The sequence below is a fragment of the Bemisia tabaci genome, chromosome 3 (genome assembly GCF_918797505.1).
Source record: "Bemisia tabaci chromosome 3, PGI_BMITA_v3".
Taxonomy (NCBI): Eukaryota; Metazoa; Arthropoda; class Insecta; order Hemiptera; family Aleyrodidae; genus Bemisia; species Bemisia tabaci.
In genome coordinates, this window is record NC_092795.1 from 41,334,823 (window position 1) to 41,357,290 (window position 22,468).

Here is a 22,468-nt window from a genome sequence, read left to right on the forward strand (position 1 = left end):
AGGCGTTAAATTAAACAACGTTTACTGTGTCCCAGATTTGTCAAAAAACTTAATCTCCATAAATCTCATAAGTAACTAAAAACGGTGGAAATGTAACTTTTGTTGGAAATGAAGTTTGTATTGTCCTGACTCGGATGAGGGTCGCCCCCCCAGCGGGCAACAACCGAACTAGCATCACAGGTCGAGAGATGTTCATGCATCATGTACCCATTGCCGTGTATTCCGAAATTGTGAATATGAATAAACCCATTTCGTTTCGTAACAATTGTCATTGTCATTTGCCTTAAAGATACATGGCACAGTCGTCGCGGTCGCGAATGTAATTCGCGTCCCAGAAAAAGTGATCATCAAAATTCGTGAAATCGTGAGTGTCAATCCGCGTTTTCACCATAGCGTGGAGCCTAGAGCCGCCGAAGCCCCTCGTGCTCACTGGCAACCTCAGTCAGAACTGGAAAACGTTTAACACAACACCATGCATATTTTGTGATATCATAAAAATGCTAAAACGTAGTTTCAATTTGTCTTCAAATCGAATTGTGTCTCTTACCGAAAAATTTAATTTTAAATTCTCTGTTCGACTTCATTCCTCTTTTATTGTAATGCTACTGTACTGTGCGATGCCCTACATTCAATATTGTGCATTACGTAGTTCCTTGATACCTATTCTCAACGAACCCATGTCATATATTATTAATACTGTGAACTGACATTTGGTTTGTTCATCTCTTTTGTTTTAAAGATGAATGTCGAAATTGCGATTAAAATGAATTCATTTAAGAAATAACATTACCCATTTTTCTCATTGCTTAACCATTCTCAGACTTAGCATTAAAGACTACTTCTCTAGAGTTTAAAGACTCCTCATAATTTAATGAGAGTCTGTATATATTAAAAACAATTTTGTACTCATTTTCAGTTTCAAAAAGTCGTCTGTTTAAAAATAAAGAGATAAATAAAAAAAAGAAAAGTATGCTTTCCGGTCACAACTTTCCAAATTTAGTGAGGGCAATAAATTCAGCCTCCACAATGCACTACATGTCATGATTATGTATTTTTTCGACCAACTCATGAAAAAGAGTTTAATATGGAGAATAATATATTGCCTGTATCAATTTGGAATCTTGGTTGGGGCTGGAGAAAAGATTAAATCTGGCAGGTTACCAAGCAGTCCACCCGGGCCCCAAGACGCCAGCGCACTCTATCGGTCTGAGCAGTAAATATCCGAAATTTCTAGTTCCAAAGACCGCTACAAGAGCACTCTACTGCGCTACAATCAACCAAAATTGCCCACGGTTTTTGACATGGGATCTTACGGAACTGAACCATCCATGTAATCATCATACGCCTTTAGTTACAGAATAGACTGTTTGTTTCTTTAAGGTACAAGATATACGTCACTTTAATTAAGACATAATGCTGGCACACACCTTCAGAGAGAGATGAATTTGGCATTAATCCGAAACAGAAAGAATGGCACACTCAGCCGGAGGAGCCTGAGATGTTTCTAACTGGCTGCACAGAGTCAATTTCTGCACCACCAATGAGAACTTTTCTATGATGTTTTTAACGCTATCTGACGCGCAAACAGCAAACGCTAAAATAGGAAAAAAGCACTAACTTTATTTTCAGAAACATCTAGACACTGAGAATAAGCCTGCTAAATTTTCCAAAAGAGGAAATGCAAAAAAAAAAAAAATGTTGACACAGGATTTCTACAACTTTTTTTGTTCATGCAGGAAATGAATCTTTTGCTCGCAAGAGGTGTGGGCAAGTGAATGGACTATCTATAGATAACATCACATAAAAATTGCAATGGACACATAAAGAAAGTCTGAAATTCACTCGATAGCACAAAATTCGCGCTTTCTATGAAGCTTCTGCGTCTGCCGACAGTTTTTCTTGCCCCCAGTGACCAGATTTGCCCAGAGAAAGATGTAAGAATACCTCACTTTCAAGCTTTCGTTTTCTCCTTATTTCTTTGTTTTGCACACACACCCTCGCATGCACATATACAAAAAAAGTTTTCAACTATACAAGAAGATATTTTTTGACAGTTTGTAGGTATTTTGGTTTGTTTAGCTAAGGTCTCCTAGTGTCATTCTCTAGGCCAGCCTGATTGCCAGCCTCTAAGAAAAATTGCCCACAGACGCAACGAAATTAAAAAAGTGTGTTACAAATCATGCACATTGCGTACATGAGGCTGAATTTCAGACTCTTATGATGCACTGATCTTGAATTTTGTCCAATTTTATGAGTGAAAAGTCTCTATATTTTTAGGCTGTCTCTTTATCTCTAGCGGGCAACAAATCCTTTGTTAGGTAGAGAATTACAAAATGGGGCAATACATTGGTCTAATTAAATTTTGTAGATTATTAATGAGGATTTATGACATTTTTTAAAAACAAAATCGAGCATTATAAAGAAATTTCAAGAGTTCACATTTGGAAAGTCAGACTTTCCAGGATCTTTCAAGGATTACCAAAAAAATTTTCTGGTACTTCCCAGAGTGGGTAAAAGTGATTTTAAGGACTTAAAGAGAATTTACCATTTACATATTCACTCTCTCTACCAAGACATAGAGACAAAAACTATGTGATGTACACACAACAAAATTTCAGTTTTGGGAAGACTTCATACCAAGAGAGAAAACGCCTATCTTCAAGATGATTGAAATACCCAGACAATGCAAAATTTAGGGTATTTAAAGGATTTTTTAATAATTTTAAAAAATAGTATATTTCCTTTGCAAAATACACTATAAAAGTAGTATATTCAAGAATTTCTCAACCCTGCAATCGAGCCATTCATTTTCATGACCTTCTTTTGACAGATTTTAAGAAAATTCTAATTACCTTCGACTTTTGCAGACTTTGCAAGGTTGTAGTCATAACAAGCCGATCGAATTCTGCGAACAATTCTCTGCATGAATTCTACCTCCTCTTCTAGTTGCACATCACGGAATTTATATTCCTCCTGTGAACAAAATAAAAATTATGGTTATATTACTACAAGTTGGAAAAAATCAATACTTGGACATTATTTTGTAGGAAGATAACTTACTTTTTATGATTTCTGTTCATTACATTCAGATTATCCTTAATTGCAGTGAACAGAACAGGGAGAGAAATAATAGGAACACAAGTTAAACTCTCAGTAGTTACTCTCAGTTGGGAATGCTGAACTTGCCCTGCAGGCTGATTGTTGAAATTTATAGACAAAGCAATAGACAAAGGAGACATAAGGAGCGTGGAACGATCCTATTGGTTGAAACGGGTGGTTTTTACAGACTAAGGGGGTAAATGATGGACTAACTATAGGATCTCTCATGGGTTGCCAGTAGTTATTGTATTACCTACCTCCTTTGCCCATTGCAACCATCCGCTTCCACCATAGGATCCCTCCATATCCCTTTTGTCTTCTTTTTCTATAGATTTGTCTATCAATTTCAACAATCAGCCCACTTAGTGATACAAACGAAAATACTTAACTTGGATTTTCACTTCTATCTTTGGAGGCAAAACAAACGCAGATAATCTGTGATTTGAATGCATATCAATGGTTGAAGTTGAAAAATACATACTTCATATTGCGGTGTCACAAGTCTTCACTACTTTTTATTTTTTTAAAGGAAAGGAATTGAGCCAACAGCATCTGTGTTGGCCCTGTAAGCTGACGTTACAAAAGGTTTGCTCAACTCATCTGTAAAAATCCCCTTCTCTCAGAGACCTTTCATGAAGCATTACTATTGTGAAAATAGATGCTAATAATTGTTAGACAACAAATTAAGTAACTAAAAATATCTTCCTTACAGGTTCAGGGTAGGAAGCGACGCAAATACTGAGGGCTGGATTTGGCAGTGGAAGCCTTTGATAAAGCTCCTCAGTAATAAAGGGCATGAAAGGTGAAAGTAACCTTAAACCTGTGTGTAGACACAAAAGTAGGGTTTCTTGTGCAGCCGCTATACTTGCTGACGAGCCTGATGCAAACACTGGTTTCACTGATTCCTGGAAACAAATGGAGAATTCATAGTTTAAAAGACCGTAAATCCTCCAAAAATGAGTGAGGTAATGGCAAAAAAAAACACATTTTTCATCAAAAGCTGGCATACTATGGAGGCAACCTAAAATAAACGACAATTCCTCCGTTCCTTTTTGCTTGTCCCCTCATTTCTGTGCTCTTGACTGAGACAACCAAAAAAGGCTGTGGTTTTTTTCCTTCCCTCATCCCTCGGTTTTGATTATACACAGAAATACAATTTTTGCTGGATTAATATACTAGGATGTTAAAAATCTGTGCAACAACTCTGAGAGTGTTGTTATGAACGCTCCAGCTGTTGAGTAACATCCTTGTAACGTTGAAATAACAACCGAAACATTCAATTCAATATTCCAGAGTTGCTGCGCAGATTTATAACATACCATATATTCATTCAGCAAACCTTTTTTTTCCGTGTAGCTCGGGTTGACACTCGATTGTAAACTGCCACAGAATATTCTTTCTAAGTTGACAAAATTTCAAGTAAAATTGGATATATCTCAGTCTGGACTCTAAAAATGTATACTTAATCTTGAATTCTTAATGCTTAACTCAATAAAGCTTATTATTCCACTTGGACTCATTTAACAAGTTTTCATTCCTCAAAAGTAGAGTTTCGAGCAGTCTTGAGGTCTTAATGCTCTACAGAGTGTTTAATTCTATATTTCTGAAGCAATAAATATAAGAAACAAAAACTAATTACCAAGTAGACATCACATAAATCATAGAGCCAAAGGTTGTACCAAGCTGTAGTAATGACATTAAATTCATATTTTACAAAGGATTCATTGCAAGTCTGGACTGCGTATGCTAATCTGCTTTGGATCCACTTGTCCATAACACTTTCAGTTTTATCCAAGCTCTGAAAAGGAAAGGAAACATGTGGATTAAATTTAAAATAAATTGTAAAAAGGTCAGTGCTTGAGAAGAAATATTTTTCAATCAAGATAAAAGTTTTAAAATGGACATCATATGTTAAGATGGTTCATCGACTACTGACCTAGGTATGAGATAAAATGATTGACGTCAAAAATTCCTTGACAAAACATAGTTTACAAAATGATGACATTAAATTTTTAATGGAAAAGAAATATTATTACTTAGTACAGCTAGTTTTCAGAAACTCCTCCAGTAATTTTTTCATTGGAATGACGATTACATTATTCACAGCAGGTAAATTTATCAACAAAAATATTTGACTTTGACGCTAAAAAACATGCATATTAGAACCCAAAAAAGGGATGCAAAAAGCAGTGACAATGCTACAATTTTGTGTCTCACTTGCACATTCCCTGGATGCCCTCTGAGCCCATTAAAGAAACGAAAACAGATGAAACAGGCTTTCCTTATCTGTTTCCGTCGCACCAGTAGATTCAAAGTACAACCAGGTGATGTGCAAGTGAGAAACTAAATTTCACTGCACGCCACTGGTAAAGAGCAAAAAACTTGAAACATTAAAAACATTTTCGCTTAACAGCTGACAGCAGAGAGAAGTATTGATTCAACAGTAGAGGAAAGCAAGAAGATACTACGTAACATCTTTACTACTGAGAGTTTGAAAAATCATGTGGAAAGCGAAGAAAATCTAAGGTTTGTATTGAGTATGAATGTTTTTTTTTATTTTTCATTTTTTCTGTTGGTTGCTTTACTTATATAATTTTAATTATAAAAAAACAATTTATAGTATTTTTTTCCAGTTTTCATCATGTAGAAATTGGATTTTTAGAGAGTATGCATGAAGTTTCCTACTGAACTCTATCACACCCCCCTGTGTGAGTGTGTGACTTCGATCACACAAAACATATAGTTCATTCAGCTTGCATGAAAATTCCCCCTCCCCTCCCATTTTCATTTTAAAGCAAGGCATAAAATCATAATTTAAAAAAGCCGGAAAGCTAAGTAATCAGCAATAGCGGAAATCATCTTAGTGATGATGGCTGATCTACTGTTTTCATGCAAATAATGAAGTTACAGGAGACTGAATACTCAAATGTACTAATTTCCAATGTTCTAAATTTTACAAAAAAAAAAAAAAAGGACCCACATGCATCAATTTTAATTCAAGCAGCTGGAACACAAGAAGCCCAAAATTAAAAGCCAAGCTAACATACAAAACTGCTGTCCACTGCTTTACTCCTAGCACCATGACCTTGAGTTCCCACACAGACACCATCCCCAGAAGAAGAAGAAGAAAATAGATGTGACAGAGATTTAATATGTTGATGCCACCGAAAAAGATGTGGATACTGATGAGAAGAGATTTTAGTATTTTTAAGAGACGTCAATAAAATTGTATCTAGTTCACATAAGAAGAAACCATCACCATAACTGTAAAACTCGAAATAGCTGTTGAGAACTGATACGTCAGACTGATTTAACTGGACGGAGAGAGGTTTTTTGCACTTCTCGATAATTTGTTCAAATCGGTTTTCCGTTTCACAACTTACTTCACTCTTTGGCTTATTGTTGAAGTACATGAGGGCAAATTTGACAGCATTCCAAAGCTTGTTACAGAAGAAACGATATCCTTGCACGCACAGGATGTCCAAGTTGATGTCTTTACCTAAAAAAAGAGGATATGAGGATTTTTAATTATTTTTACAAAGTCAACTTCAATTTGCGCACTCTTTCTTTTTGATACTGGACACAATTTAACTAGAGCTAGACAAACAGTCACATTTATGTTGCAGCGTTTCAATGACTCATCTCCCATTTTAAGTTTTAAGAGGCTAAACAACCAAAATTTTTGCTTGAAATTTTGTGACAATAACTTTCGTGCGGACAAGATATAGTGCAACAATGTTCAAAAGGGAGTGTGTTGGTTTCCTTCCAAAAAATCAACACAGATGAGAATTTGAAAAACAGCAATTTAGATATGACTAATTTCCTTAATTCAAACACATATATGTCAGTGACAGAATCAGTACTTGGTCAATTCTTAGATTACGTCAAATTGTGATGAATGATAAACCGAGAGTAACAAAAAAACAAAATGAAACAAACAGGAAACCGAGGTATCAGACTGAAAGCTAAAAAATGACTTAGAGAAAGCTGGAACTAAAAGACTCAGACTCGCATAAATAAATAGAGTGATAGATGGCAGCCCTGATAAGAAAGATAAGAAGGAAGGAGATGAGTGGACAGCAAACAACAACCAGTTAGAATTTAGCCTTAAAGAAGGGGCAGGGGAGCTCTGAAACGCTTCTGCAATTATAATTTATTTGTGTGAGTTTTTTAATTCCGGCTTTCTTAATGTTGTTGTGATGAATGTACAAAATTGGATGTAGCGTTACAAATATTCACTCTAACCTAAATGCGTATATTTCTCAGTATTAATTTTTTACAGCTCCCAAATCTCTTTTGTACCAATCGTAATGTTCTTTTAACTTGAACAGCGCGAACAAAACTGCTACTGTGACAGACTCCTTTAATTTTTTCACAAGAGGAAATGAGGTGAAAGATAAATTTTTCCTAACCCGAGGAGTAAACTCAAAACATTCTTACAAAGTTTAGAACACATTCAATTTTGTATTTATTCAGTTTCAAGGGGTTTTTGTTTTGGTGATCCAAGAGTAAAAATCTTGGATACAAATTAGTAGAAAATTTTCATCCAACGCTTGGACAGAATTTGTAGAAATGAATTAAACTGCATTTCATGTTACCTAATTTTTTGATGTTTCATTTTTTTAACACACAACTAAAGGACTAATTTCCTTTAAACTCTCTTTGAATTTATCTTAAATTATAAAATATGTTGCTAAAATTTGGAATTTTCTGTTTAAAAAAATAAAACATCAGAGAGGTAGGCGACAAAATTCAACTGATCCTGATCAAATTCGGTCAATTGGACTACGTTTTACAATTAGGAACTACAACAATTCATAACTCAGGTCAGGAACAACGTATGTACCATTGTTTTTCTTATGCACAAAGTTTTTTTCTACAAATGAGGTAGATATTGTAGTTCCTAATTTGCAAAATGTAGTCTAATTCATTCTACGGTAATTTCCCTCACGAATTTCTTTACTATATCACTCAGGGCATATCTTTAGAATTTACTTCAAAATTTTTCTCTTTCAATTTTTCTTAGCCCTCTATCACTGCAATTCCTTTAATGTATCAAATGTTCGCGGCAAAAAATCATTACTAAATTATAAGTGGATGGATTCAGCCAGGATAAGTCTAACTGCATTTCATGTAGCCAAATTTCCCCTCAAGTTTTATTTCTTTGACAGAGAGCCAAAACATGGTGATTTTGCAAGTTGGCAACACCGTTTTCCCGTCATATACATCCATTGAGATGGATGTATAAAATTGATAAAAAAAAAAACCTCACCTATTCCAATTTTAGGTGAGGCGAGCTGCCTCATTAAGAATCGATTGTTTTACCTACATTTAAATGGAGAGAAAACAGTGTTGTCAACTTTCAAGAATCGCCACTGGAGCCAAACAACATAATGCCTTGATACTTTCCATACATTTTCCTTGGCTGATAAAGAATACATTCATAAAGTTTCAAGTTAGAGTGATAATAATTTTTCTATTGTAAATATAAAAGACGGAGAGAAATTAGGCAATGTTTGATGTAGTTACACTGATTTCGGTTTGATTCATCCACGTCATATTCTCTCTACAGAAATACTAGTATTTTGTGCACAAATTGATGTATGATCCAAGACTTAGAAGCAAAGTAAGATGCATGGGTAAATCTGTCCTGGAAAAATCTTTTTCAATGGCACAAACTTCTTCTCAAATTGTTCAAGCCTGTGGCAGAGGCTTGCATTTAAGAGACGTTCACCTAAGAAGTAGAAGAGGCTCCCAATTTTACAACCTGATTAATATTAATCAATTCTGTATTATACTTTACCTTGAGACATGAAGGCGCAAAGTGCAAAATGAAGGGCGTCAGTACCGCACTCTGGGATACCGTTTGGATAATCCTGCTTCTGCCCTTGCTTTGCTTTCTCCAATTCTTTTGGGTCCAAATTTCCCTCCAGAAGCTGAGCATGAAGTTGTTCAAGTGATATACCATGAATAACACTGATCGGATCTATGACATTACCTAATGATTTGCTCATTTTACGACCATGCGCATCCCGGACGATCGGATGGAGGAAAATTTCTCTGCAACGACAAGGAAATTTATGTAGTATATTTATTTTGAGTATAGGATAGGTGAAAGTGTAGAAAACAGAGCTTAAGGAATTTCACAAATTAAAATTACCTAAGTTTAAATTTTTAAATTACCTGTATTTTTCTGGTTTTTTTTTTTTTTTTTTAAAAAAAACAGTGGTTGTATGAGGTTAACGAAACAGAATTCAATATTAAAACTAGTAAAGCAGCTAAGACTTGAAATTTTCAACCATTCTTACTGCAAAAAGCTAAAATATCTAAGGAAGTAATCTCAATTTTTCTTTGGTTCCCATGATTATTCGGTCAAATAAAATTCCCTGTATATTCCCAGTTGTCAGGAGCCCTGAGAAAGTGAATGGCTCTTGTTCGTTCTCGAATTGAAAATGAAGTCATTCATACTGAAATTTATTCATGGCCAATAGCCTAGTTTTTCCTACCTACCGTCAATCAATAGAGGGTCGCCCTACATTGGCCTATGTCACACTATTAAGACTAGCCTTCAAAATATCAAAGTCAAGTGTTAAGGTTGGCTTATTCGATGACTTGGACCAAACACAGCACTTGACCTTGACAATGGACCACTGGACAAGGTACGAAGTTAACTATTCTGAAGCATGTTTCTTGAAAAATTTCACGTAGAACATTATTCTTGCATCGAAAGTTACTGAAATCAATTCACAGAGCGAACCGCTCTGTGAATACGTCACTATAGAAGCATGGTACAGATAATAGAAGGAGCGCACGACCATCACACTTACTGCAAAGGGGCGCCCTCTGAGTGTAACTTGTGAAAACCTGATGCACTTTTTGCACTGATGTACCTACCGCTTATTTTTTACGAAAAACTGAGCGAATTTCCGGATATTGGGACCATTCCGGGTACTGGTACTGTTACCTTAAAATACAAGGATAAAATAATCACTTTTTCCTTAGAAACTAAAAGTATGATCTGGACTACATTTCACGATAAAAAAAACCTCCATGCACCTATCTGCACTGGGAGGCAAATGGCATGTATTTTATTTCTAACGAGCCAGAAATTGTGGTTCCTTCTTTTGTAACGTAATCTATTTGATGTGTTATGCACACTATTTAGACTGTGTAAAAAGGTTCGCTGAAGAATTAGAAACGTAAAATCCAAAATAAAAAATCCAATTGTATAGTTATCAATTGTTAGAGATTGTGTACAACAGGGAGGAGTGCGTTTTGAGTCTGATAACAAGTTGGAAGGCGAATAGTTCAAATCATTCTTTTTCCAAAAATAGATAAAAATAATTTAAAATTAAATGAAAAATACACTTCCTTTAAAATTTTTGCCAAAAATTCATGGATCTTCAATTTTGCTATGCAAAATTTAGATGATACTTTTTTGCAGATATCTAATTTTTTTTCCCCCAAAAAATTTTGCTTCTTATCTATTTCAATTTTTGTTTGACTAAAATCAATGGGCTTTCCTTTTTTGCCCCACTGACATGTAGTTTCTAAAGAAAGTGTTTCCACTTTGTTCCTTAATTTAAGTATTCCATTAACATTCCCCATTGATAGCATTTTGTACATGCATCCAAGAAAAAAATTGCATAATTAAGGCTTTTCAATATTTTTTACACAAAAATAAGGAGGATGATGGTTTTGATGGTGTTTGCTGGGTTAATTTGAAAATCTAAGACAGCCTAATCTTACTTAGTAGGTATGTTCAATTGATCATACAAGCATCGGATACACAGTAATCCAATCAAACAGCTTTATATATAATTATCTTGCAGAATATGTTTAAATTCAAGAGAGGACATTTATTGATAGCCCTTTAATACAAGGCAAAAGGAGCTATCAGATTGAAATTATTTCAGAGATACCTGTTCCGGCCAGCCGAATACAGAGAACGGGAATAAACCAGATGAAAACCAGGTGTCCAATACATCCTCATCTTGTTTCAAAACTAATTTTGATTCATCAACATTGAGTTTCTTGGCAGCCTTCTTCAGAGCGGTTGCTTCAGATCTTTCGCAAACCCATAAGTGATTCTCAAGTTTTTGTGGAGTCTTGCTTTTCTGAAAAGAATATAAGAAAAAAAATGTTAGATTCGTTCTTAAGTTTGTGACAATATTCATTGTAGTCGAATAAAGATCCAAAAAAAGATCAAAGAAAAAAGATAGCAGAAGGAAAAGTAAACACAAATGTATTCAAAATTTCCTGAATTGATTAAAACATTTCACTGGTATTAATTAAAATGACTGATACTTACGATACGAGAAAATTCTTTTCAAAAAATGATCTATCAAAGGGATAAAATTTTGCAAACAGGAAAGCAGGTGTGAAAGTAATAAAGGCAATGGAATTTAATTTATGAGAATGAAAAAAAACCAACTCAGAAACTTCAAAATTTAAATTTCATTAAAGATGCCCAATTTTCATAAAAGCCCCTGCAGATGGCGCAACGGAGTCAGTTTGGACCTTTAACATGTCCCAAAGTAATTGTCCTTTGGCATCGAAAAACTTTCCCTTAGACCAACTTCTTCACCTACTGCACCGTTTTTTGTTTCTCTTGAACATTTTTGTAATCCCGAGTTGGTGTGTTTTCATTCTCACTAATACAATTTTAAAACCGATTAATTAACAGGCACAGTTACGAGAATCCAAAATAAAAAAAATAAACAACTTGATTTGAATACTCTTAAAGACTTACGATGTCCGGGCGTTCGAAAAATGCAGGATCATTCACAGTGACGTGATAAGCAGGGATCCGATGACCCCACCAAAGCTGACGAGACACACACCAATCTCTGAAACAAAAATGAATGAATGAGTATCTGTGTGAACAACAAAAAACAATCATACTCTATCATCGATAGTCAAATCAGAGTTGTCAGCCTCCAGGATTTTTTGAAGACTTCTAATTAGCAAAACGGTGGAATTTTGAGACTTGTGCAAGACTCCTCCCCACCTTCTCAAAAAAGTAAAAGAATTTGTGAGACTTGCAAAAAGTTTTTAAAAGAGGCATGAAAACTAAACATTTTCTCCCCACATTCTAATAATATATTCTCTGTTCTTTCGGTAGATTATAAATTATTGAAATGACAAATATAATAACAGGAACATGGGACCAATCATTCTAAGACAAAAGGATGATCCAGAGTAAATTTTGATGAATAAATAGGAGACAAATAATTTAAGACTTAATACCTGATATTCTCCATCCAATGGAACCATATCTTCTTGTGCTGTTCGGGGATAATTTTCAACTCTCCACTGTTCACGGCTTCCATTGCCTTCTTTGCCATTTCATCACACTTGATGTACCTACAAAAAATTAACGATGGTTCATAAAAACTGTGTCATCAGATCATTTTTCACAGAATTGTCGTTCGGGCACATCTCATCAATTTCTACTAAATAATCAAGTTCAATCATTGAAACGAAATTGGACAACATTTGGCACTTTGGAACTAAAATTTCTGGCTCAATTAAGAGACAACTTATGTACCATTAGTTTCCATGTAGAAGTATTAAGTTAGTTTTAAGTATATAAGTATTTAAGTTTTAACAAAAGTGCCAGCAATGTAGCCCAAATGATAAACTGATAAACTGTGAACCAGTTAACTGGTGAAGCGGAGATAAAACAATAAAAAATTGACTGGGGTGAGTTTCCAACAGTTATTGATAGGGGAGCTGAGGTAATTTTAACAACTCCTGAAACAATAAAATTAATGAAGACATTTAACTTCAGAAGCTTCACTTTTAACGACATTACCACCAAGAATTTTGTGACTGTTAAAAATTGTGCAGTATTCTCACTCCACAGCATGCCATGAATAAACTACATATACCTAAAAATTAAACCTTGACAACTGAAAAAGGGGGATGTTGACAAAAAATATTGGCTGAAAAATTGATGCAACCCTGATTTTTGTAACATACCTGCTCCAAGCAAAATTCCATGCATTATCATAAAATTTTATGACTCCTAAAATTTTGGGATGCAATTAGTTCATGGGCATGACGATTTTATAGCGCTCACAAGTGTTTCATCGCTATTTTCTACTTCGTACTTAAATAGGACCAAAACTCCGAATTCTACTTTATTTTCATAACCAGGAACAGGTAGAAAAGTTCTTTCCGTCAGTTCAATTTTGTCTACCTATTGAAGTAAAAAAGGGAGAAAATATCAAATTGAGAAGAAAATAATTGAACCTCAAGAGAGAACAGTGAAAATATGATAGACATTTACATTTTTCAGTCACATCTTGAGAATTCGTTTCCAAATATTGGACTTTAAAGTAAAAATGCGGAGTTGATCCGTTTTGTAGGATTAACCTTGTGCATAGAACTACATTAGAGTTCCCACTGTTCGATAGTATGCAAAATGACTGTAAATTTGAAATTTTTCCTCTGGGATCAACAGGAAATAATGCTTCATAGATGCGAAAAAAAAATACAATAAAATCTTTTTTCAGTAGGAACATTTTTTTTCATACCTTTTTGGGGGCAATTTGCCTGTTATATATGGTTTGTCAGATGAAATATACTAGATCCTGATCATATTCTGAGTGAGATTTAAAAGTGAGGAAAGATTCTGATTCCAACAGATCATACTGGTAATGGTGAATATAAGTACATTTGATACAGTGCAGTAAGCACTTTAGTTAGGACTAAAAAATCTCTTGAGTAAACCTGATAAGAACTTAACAGCAATATAATGTGGACATCATTTGGAATTATTCATGCTAAAAGGAACAATATGCATGCATGGCTTTTTTTGGCATAAATACGCCCATTTAGCCTAAAATCATAATTTTACGAATTTCTGAGGAAAAATTTGAATTCCCAATATTACCTGAGATAACACATTATAATGCTTACTGTTCCACTGTTTGATATTAAATATAAAAAAGCCCTAATCATTTTTTAGTCTGTCATCTAATTCTTTCATTTTTCTCTCAGTTCCACAGTTTAACTAGTGCATTTTTTAAGTATTTCTTCAGAGGCTCCGGGGAGACTAAAAAGAATACAAAGAGAGCAAACAGTCTAAAGACAAAGAGAAAAATTTAAAGGACCATATTGTCACAGTTCCATAAATATAGATTTTCTTTTAAAAAGAACTTACCTCAATATCAGAAATGGCTGATTTTAGAGTACAAGACCAATTGACGAGTCGATCACTCCTGTAAATGTCACCCTCATCATACAGTCTGATAAATGCCTCGACTACTGCTCGGGATAATTTTGGATCGATTGTAAAGCTGGCTCTATCCCAGTCCAAAGAAGACCCAAGTCTCCGAAGTTGTAGGTAAATTCTATCCCCTTTCCTGATGAAATGAAGAGGACAGAAATATTAAGAAGAGCAGTTCAATTGTGAAAATGCACACTCAGTTTCAGCTAAAAAATTACTTAAGCAGACTCAATTCAATCTCGAATCAAACTGGATCATTAATAGAAATGCTAAGTATGCAACAAGAATTAGCAGTTACTCCAGAGCAAAATTAACTTAAAATTGAGAAGAATAGAAACTATGTGGTAATATTTTCAAATGCTTTTGGAAAAGTTCTTTTGAACTACGATCACTCTTTAGATCCATACTAACTTTGATCCTTCATGTTTTCTTCACCAACTTTTTTAAGAGGGGGGGAGGGGGGATTTCTGGAAAAAATATGACTCTCTGAACACTTACGCCACTACTATCAATACGCCAAAAACAAGCCAAATGCAAGGCAGAGGTACCAAAGAATTTAGAAAATGAAATTTCCTGACACATTTTGGTGAAATTCCCTGAAAATAGAGGATACGCCAGATGGTTGGAAATACAAATTTAGAAATAGTTTTCAGGCAAAATTTGTTGTTCGAAATGTCAAACCCATTCAAGAAAGCAAAAAAGGGTGAGTTCACAATTCTTCCCTGACACTAGCTACCTTGGTATTCCCTGACTGTGGCAACCCTGTCAAGGGGTGCAGGCGAAAAAATCAGATCTGCATCAACCTAAAAAATTAATATGCAAATTTGTACGGCAAACAAATTGCACTGGATTATCACTTAGAGAATTTAAATTTTTTTTAGCCATGACTGGTGTCTAAGGAGAACAGAACTTACTATCTCTTCCATTCCCAAACTTTTTCGACAAATTTATCTCTTCCGATATCATGCCTTGTCTTCTTCTCTTCCCTCCAAAGCTTCTTTTCCACAACGACTTGAGTGGCAATACCAGCATGGTCACAGCCTGGAACCCAAAGCCTAGGGCGACCTTTCATTCTATGCCTGAAAAGACAAAGGTTTCGATCATGGTTTAACTTAGATACATTTTGGAGGAGGAAAATTTAATTTGACACGTGTGAAGTTCCAATCATTGATGAACCACTATCATTGAGTTAAATAAAATTTATCAGCAGCCCATTTCCTGTATTATTTTCCCCAAACTAAAACAGACCACATTTATAGATTTGAGAATGGGCGTCTGTGTATAACACAATTGCATAGTGATTCCAAACTTTGTAAGAAATCTTCAAGTGTATCCAGAGATCTGTTATTAGAGCGATAACAAAATGGTCAATGGTGGACTGCATTTGCACAAATACTTTCTTGTTGATCAGGTTTAGAATCTGAAGAGATCAATGTGTGAAAAAAAATTCTGTTGATTTAGTAAAAGAGGTTAAAGCTGAATTGCGTACCATCTTGTGATAGCATCTTCTACAGCATTAGTAAGTGCATGCTCCAGGTGTAGAGAGACGGTTACATTAGGTGGCGGTATCACCATGACAAACTGCCCTTTAGGATTTGGTTCTGAAATTGATTTCCGCTATGAGGAAAGAAAAATAAGGGTTTATGATTACAAAATATCAAGACAAAGATAAATATTCACTTCATAGGGGCATTTGAGCCAACGCATAGTCATTCTGAGATTTAAGAGAAGATAAAATTGTGAGAAGTCTGCATATTCAGACAGTCTTCCAAGAAAAGGTTTTCTGAAAAAGAAAAAGAAAAACCCTTCCATCACTTTTTATTGATCCCTACTCATTAAACACCAAAATTTTATTGACGATCTAATTTTCAGAATTTCTGTACTGCCTATAAATTCAACGCATTAGTAACAGTGGTACTTTCTGGCAAACACGAATAAGTATGGAGAAGTGAGCTGTTAGGCGCCAGCAACTTATCTGGCCCCAAAGAACTAAAATTAGAAAACAAATGTATTTCTAAGACATTTTGCAAAGCTTTGAGATCATGATTTGTAGATGATCAGAACCATTAATGTTCATATTTGAACATTGTGATGAATATCACTGTAACATCAATAATGAATTATTAGGAGGTTATGTAAAACACACAACGCCAATGTGTTATGAAAGTAAACTTCTTGTTAGAGCCAAAGCTTTTCGATCTTTGTGATCATTATCAAGGCTATGGAAGTTACACTACATCAAGAAATAGGAAACTACGAATTAAAATGAAGAATAGGACGCATAGCGGAGTGTGAAAAATCTATAAAACATTGTCGAGAGTTATAGGAGAAACAGCGAGTAGTCAATTGATAGGTGATAACAAGTAAAAAAGGTGACTTGTTATCACCTATCAATTGACTACTAGTTGTTTCTCTACTGGGGCTGGGGTAGTAAGCGTGGGATTAGCCAATAGGCTATTTGAAATAGGTAAAAAAAAAGCTTACGCTCTGATAAAAAGTTAACTTTCATAACACCTTGGCATCAATTGTGTGTTTTACATAACTTCCTGATAATTCATTACTGTTCATTCTAATATTCACCTGTTGCTTGCTAGCATCTGATGCTACTAAAAATTCAGAGCACTGTCAAGGATCGGCGTCTGACATTGTTATAGACCCTATTAGTGGCGCATCATAGGGATTCTCCATAGTATCAAATTGGATCCTAACAATACTTGACATTGGCATGACCTCTTTCAATTCTACCAATGCGAAAATATCGATAGATATCGCTTTCCTGTGAAATGGCACGAATAGCATCGATCAACAAGATTATAGGCAAAAAAAACCTTGGTAACAGAGTAAGAGAAATCGAGTAGAGTACATACATTATATTCGGGTTTGAAAAATCCTTCCTTCTTCCACCAGTTGTACCAAGCTGCTTCAACATACTGAGGGCTGTAGGCGTCTGGCATTGGTCCTGACAAGTCCTTCTTTTCACCATCAGCCGTTTTTCTAGAATAGACAGCTGCATCTTTCTTTACTTTCTTTTTTCTGTAAAAATTAACAAGTTAATTAAAATTCTCTTTTAGTTACAATGCAGTGTCACAGGAGACAGATGTGACATTTTGGATAGGAAAATGGAAATGAGGTATAACGGAAGTAGGGAAGTGGATAAGATTTTTTTTACAAGGGATTGAGAGATTATACACTATTCGGTTGTGAGAAATGGGAGGACTTACAACTGCATGCGTTTAGGAGTAGGCTACGGAATGAATTGCTAAATTTCCGAAGGGAAAATTGGGAGGAGGGTGAACTCCTACCTAGGTGTTACAGTTGGAAGTAGTTTGGTCTGAAGAGTTTATGTATTGAGTTTGTCATTGTTAGGGACTGTTTTGTAGGGTTTTTTCGTCCAGAGACAGGAGTCTGAGATGCTGGTAAGACAGATAAAATTAGCCCTTTTGAGCTAATTGAAGAGAGAAAAAAACAAAAATGAAATAAGAGAAGGTACCTCTGCAATACAAGTACATAAGTTATTATTGCGATAATATATATTCACAAGCAAAATAACGATCTTGAAACAATCCGACCATAAATGAGGGGATGATGAATACATGCAGCAGAGAAAATTGAGAAAGAGACAGCCAAGTAGAACTTAAGACTCAAAAAGAAAGAATACCATGCTCTTTGTCTGGGGAACTATACATTTTTTTAGGTAAGTCATTCCATCTTCACATTCTAAAGAAGTCTTAGAATAGATTTTCGGACACTTGCTTGCTTGCTTTTTTAATTAATATGGGCTCTGCTTGTGTTTAAAGGTCACAAATAGCTCTTAGCAAGTCTTCATGGAACAATCTAAATTACAATCAAACTGTATGCAGAGATAAGTAGTAGACAATAAACAGTGGGCCTCTGACAAATTTCGAGGCTAACGCAACCACAATGGATCCAACTCACAAGTTCACGAGTTCTTGGTACGTTGCTCATTTACAAGTAGACAATATCTAGAAAATTCATAGACTTATAACACAATCTAGACCTCGCGCTAGGCCTGACTTTAGGCAGGAAAGGGGTGACACCTAGGGGGGTAAAGACGCCCTCATCTGAGTTGATACGGCCTGGCACATAAGTGAAACTGGGAAAAGAAAAGAATAAACGAAAGTCACATTAGTCTGAATGCATCAATCATCAGTTGGCCCATTGGTAAGCATGTAAATATCTGTTGAATGGTGCAATTTATAGATGTGACGTTTGTCTATTCTTCTCGTTCCCCAGTTTTAGAACCTGGTCATGTCAATTGAGAGCATTTAGCCAAAGGATACCTCTGATTCATTGAATTTTCAGATTCTACATGAAAAACAGGCTGCCGAAGTACCTATCTCCTTGCTAAAGGATCCTAATGCACGGTCTAGATTGTGTAATACGTCGATGAGAAAATGTGATCCTCGATAGTATGCTCCCGAGTCTACAGCCGGAAAAAGCGTCTTTCGTAAAAGCAAAATTTCCAGTCCTGCAAAACCTAAATCACACTAGCATTCACTTAAGGGTATATTCATGATAAAAACCATCTAACAATGAAATTTTGAGCTGATACTACATACGGCCATTCCCTAAAGCAGCACTTACAGACCGTTAGGTGCAGCAAGAATCATGCAAATCAGGAATAATGTTGAGCTAAATTTCCTCGAAGAGCATTCAAGTTTTCTGTCTAATTTTGGTCAGGGACCTTGGAATGAGGTTGAAGAGATGTTTTAAAAAGAATAAAGGCTATTATAATGTAGAGAAAGAAAAAAAATATCTTCCATCATCCACGTGAACAGACACAGAAAAATGCGGTAACGAAACATACCTCAGCGGCAGGTTTTGGTTTCATCTCGACATTCTGTTGTTTCAACTTGAATTTTTCGAGTTTGGCTTGCTTTTTTGCCTCTTTCTCCAGCTGCTTGGCAGTCTTGACTGGTTCTGCTTGATTTTCTTCCATTCTAACATGAGAGAATTCACGCTGCGCACATCATAACCACGATTTTGAGCGGAATGATGCTGATGCAACATTGAGGTTAACTTTTTGAAATTTTGTTTGTTATGACGTTGACGTCATCAAGTCGCATTAGCGCCTACAAACCTAACAGGGATACTTCACGCATTGCGCAATGCGCAATGCGCAATGCGCAATGCGCAATGCGTGAAGTATCCCTGTTAGGTTTGTAGGCGCCAGTGCGCCGCCGCTCCGCTGTGTGTTAGGCTCTTAATATTTAATCTCGTGGTGTCAGCATTGTTCAACTCGTGACTATGAAATGTTTGCACACTCTTTATGGATTATTCTCATATTAAGTGATAAAAACAAATATGTAGAAAGGAAAATATAATGTGCGTTTTGTAAATATTATGGTGATTCCGTACAAACTTAAGGATTTACAAAGCGCACGAATTTCTACACAATTTCTCATAGCCTTTTATAGCCGATGGCGAAAAAACATTAGCCAGGCGATAAAGTGTAGCCCGGCTGTTTCATTTTTTATCGCTTCGTGTAGCCCGGCCGTATGATTTTTTCCTCTTTCTACAGCCAGCTATATGATTTTCTATCGCCTTCTTCAGTCGGCTATAAGAACTCCTATGGTATTTTGAAACGCAGCTCCTATCGCCAATTTTTACCAGGGACATGTTGACGCAGAAACCGCAGGAACCCTGTATAGTTCGCGTTATTTGCAAAGTCTCAATATCTCCGCTCGGCCCATTCTGTTTAGTCAATAAGGATAACAAAGCTGCTCTCTCTTGAAATTTTCTCGGAATAGTTCTTACACATAGGAGGAAAACTTATCTTAAACCGAGGATAATTATAGGGTACAGTAAGTCATTATTGTGCCAAAAATGGTCTTTTTTATTAGCCAGTCAACTATTTATTACAAAGGGGGATTCACAATTTGAAAATTTTGAGTTAGTGCCCCCAACCCTCCGCCGGGGGCACCCGACCAAAACTTTTGAAAAAGTAGCAAAAAGTAATGGAAAAATAAAGCAAAAAAAAATTGCAAGTAATTTGCAAAAAGTAGCTCTCATCGACCTAGACGCATCCCTAAAATTTCGTTTTGATACGTGCATCCGTTAACCCTAGTCTGCCTGAGTGGGGTCAGATTGACCCCGCCCACGGGAGTTTCAACTCTTTGCCATTTCTCGTGGTATGCACGAAATTTTTTGTCCTTTACAAATAGCTCTACAAAAACATCTAGGAACACGATTTTGAAGGGGGAAAAAAAATGTGCATGAGAGATCAAAAAATTCACGAGTACCCCTAGAAAGCCTGAGCGGGGTCAGATATCCTTATAACACTTATTTTACCATTTAGCATCACAAAAGCTTACTTTGAAGGTGTATTCCTTTTTCTCTTTTTAATTTTTTTCAGAAACCTATAAAACAAGCAAAATTTTTCAGATTTTTTTCGTTTTCAGTATTTAGTAGCCCTATGATTTTTTTCTTATGCTGAGAACAACATGGCAACATGTGTATGATAAAATGGTTGCATACCCTGCGCATGCCCGTGTTTTTTAAGACTTATATATGCTTTATGGTTAAGGCCTGTAAGGTTAGTGCACGATATTAACTAAAAACATGAAAAAACATAGCTAACTAATTGATTTTCAGCTGGGGTCAAATTGACCCCGCTCAGGCTTTCTCGTTGGTTCAGAGGCTCAGGCAGACTAGGGTTAAAGGGGGGGACGCGGACTCTTCGCTCACCTTCCTGTATTACATAAAATTTCAATTTTTCCCACCTTAACGCTGATTGGCCGTTGCTACTTACCGCAGCGCGCGGCGGGAAGTCCACTGATTGGCCATTTCATTTAATCGGCGCTTGGCGGGAAATTCGCTGATTGGTCGTTAAAATTAGAAACGGGCCTTTACTTGGCCAATGGAGATGTTGCATGTGTGAGGAATTTGCAAGTTTACTACGGATTCTTAGGTAAAAGTTTGCGAGACACATGATGGTGTCACTGAATTCCTCTGAAATCAACTCCCAAGCTCAAAAAAAGCTCTCAAAGTTGAGGCTGTAATGGAGGGGATATCCCGCACCATCCTGAGAGTCCACCTCTACATCAAGAAGACGAACTCTCCATGCAAAGATAGGGAGCAAATACAATGACAAGCGCTGCCACTTTATTTGGGGACTCTAAAACTGAAAACACGGCATCCCTGCTAATGTACATTATGCTTCCTTTGCATGGAGAGGTTGTCTTGACGTAGAAGTGGATATCCCCTTATCCTTAGGATAGCGTGGGATATTCCCTCCATTACAGCCTCAACTTTGAGCGTTTTTTTGAGCTTGGGAGTTGATTTTAGAGTCAAAAAATTATTTCATTACCTACTTCGGCAGTGACGAAGAAGTCATGGAATATGGTGATGAAATAAAATAGTATGATTCTCTAGCTAATGGGAAAAGGGAACTGGTGCCACACTGTAAAAAATTCTGCATAAAACAGTGAATTTAAGCAAGTCGGACTGGCTCGCATCTGAGGGCGTAGAAGACCCTTGGCTAGTTAAAGGGGCGTAATGTGATATTTCTTATAGGGCATTCCCTACGTGGAGAGGGGCTCAGAAAATTTTGGCAAATCGGCACAAGTTGACGATATTTTCAGGTTCAAAGTTTATTGATCGCACGGAGTAAAAATTACAAAATTGAACGTGAAGCACAGCATTGAGAGCTCACGCTTCGCGTCATTGCGCCTTCAATTTTTCAGATGCAGCACGGACGCCCATCAAGTACGAATAGTTGTATCTCTGCGCCGTCGTAAACACGCATCCTTTCCCTCCCTCTTTTTCCATATTGTGTTTGTTTCCGTTTGTCTTATTCGCAATGGTACTTCAAGCACTACGTGAGTGATACAGCCGAAGGTTTTTTTAAACTTTTCTCCCGAATCAGAGCGATGCTTTATCGACAGCATAAAGCATTGAGAACTCACGATTCGCGTCATCGCGCCTTCAATTCTTCAGATGCAGAACGGACGTCCATCAAGTACGAATAGTTGTATCTCTGCGCCGTCGTTAACGCGCATCCTTTCCCTATCTTTATTTCCGCATTGTGTTTGTTTGCGTTTGCCTTATTTGTAATGTTGCTTCAAACTAGAGTAGAGCATTGCGAGTTCACGACTCACGGCATCGCGTCTT

General features: G+C 36.2%; 1 pseudogene; it reads right to left on the minus strand.

Annotated features, from left to right (window-relative positions):
- Nucleotides 1-1,076: 1,076 nt before the first annotated feature.
- On the minus strand, nt 1,077-19,367 carry LOC109032323 (valine--tRNA ligase-like; annotated as a pseudogene).
- Between the last annotated feature and the right edge of the window lie 3,101 nt (nt 19,368-22,468).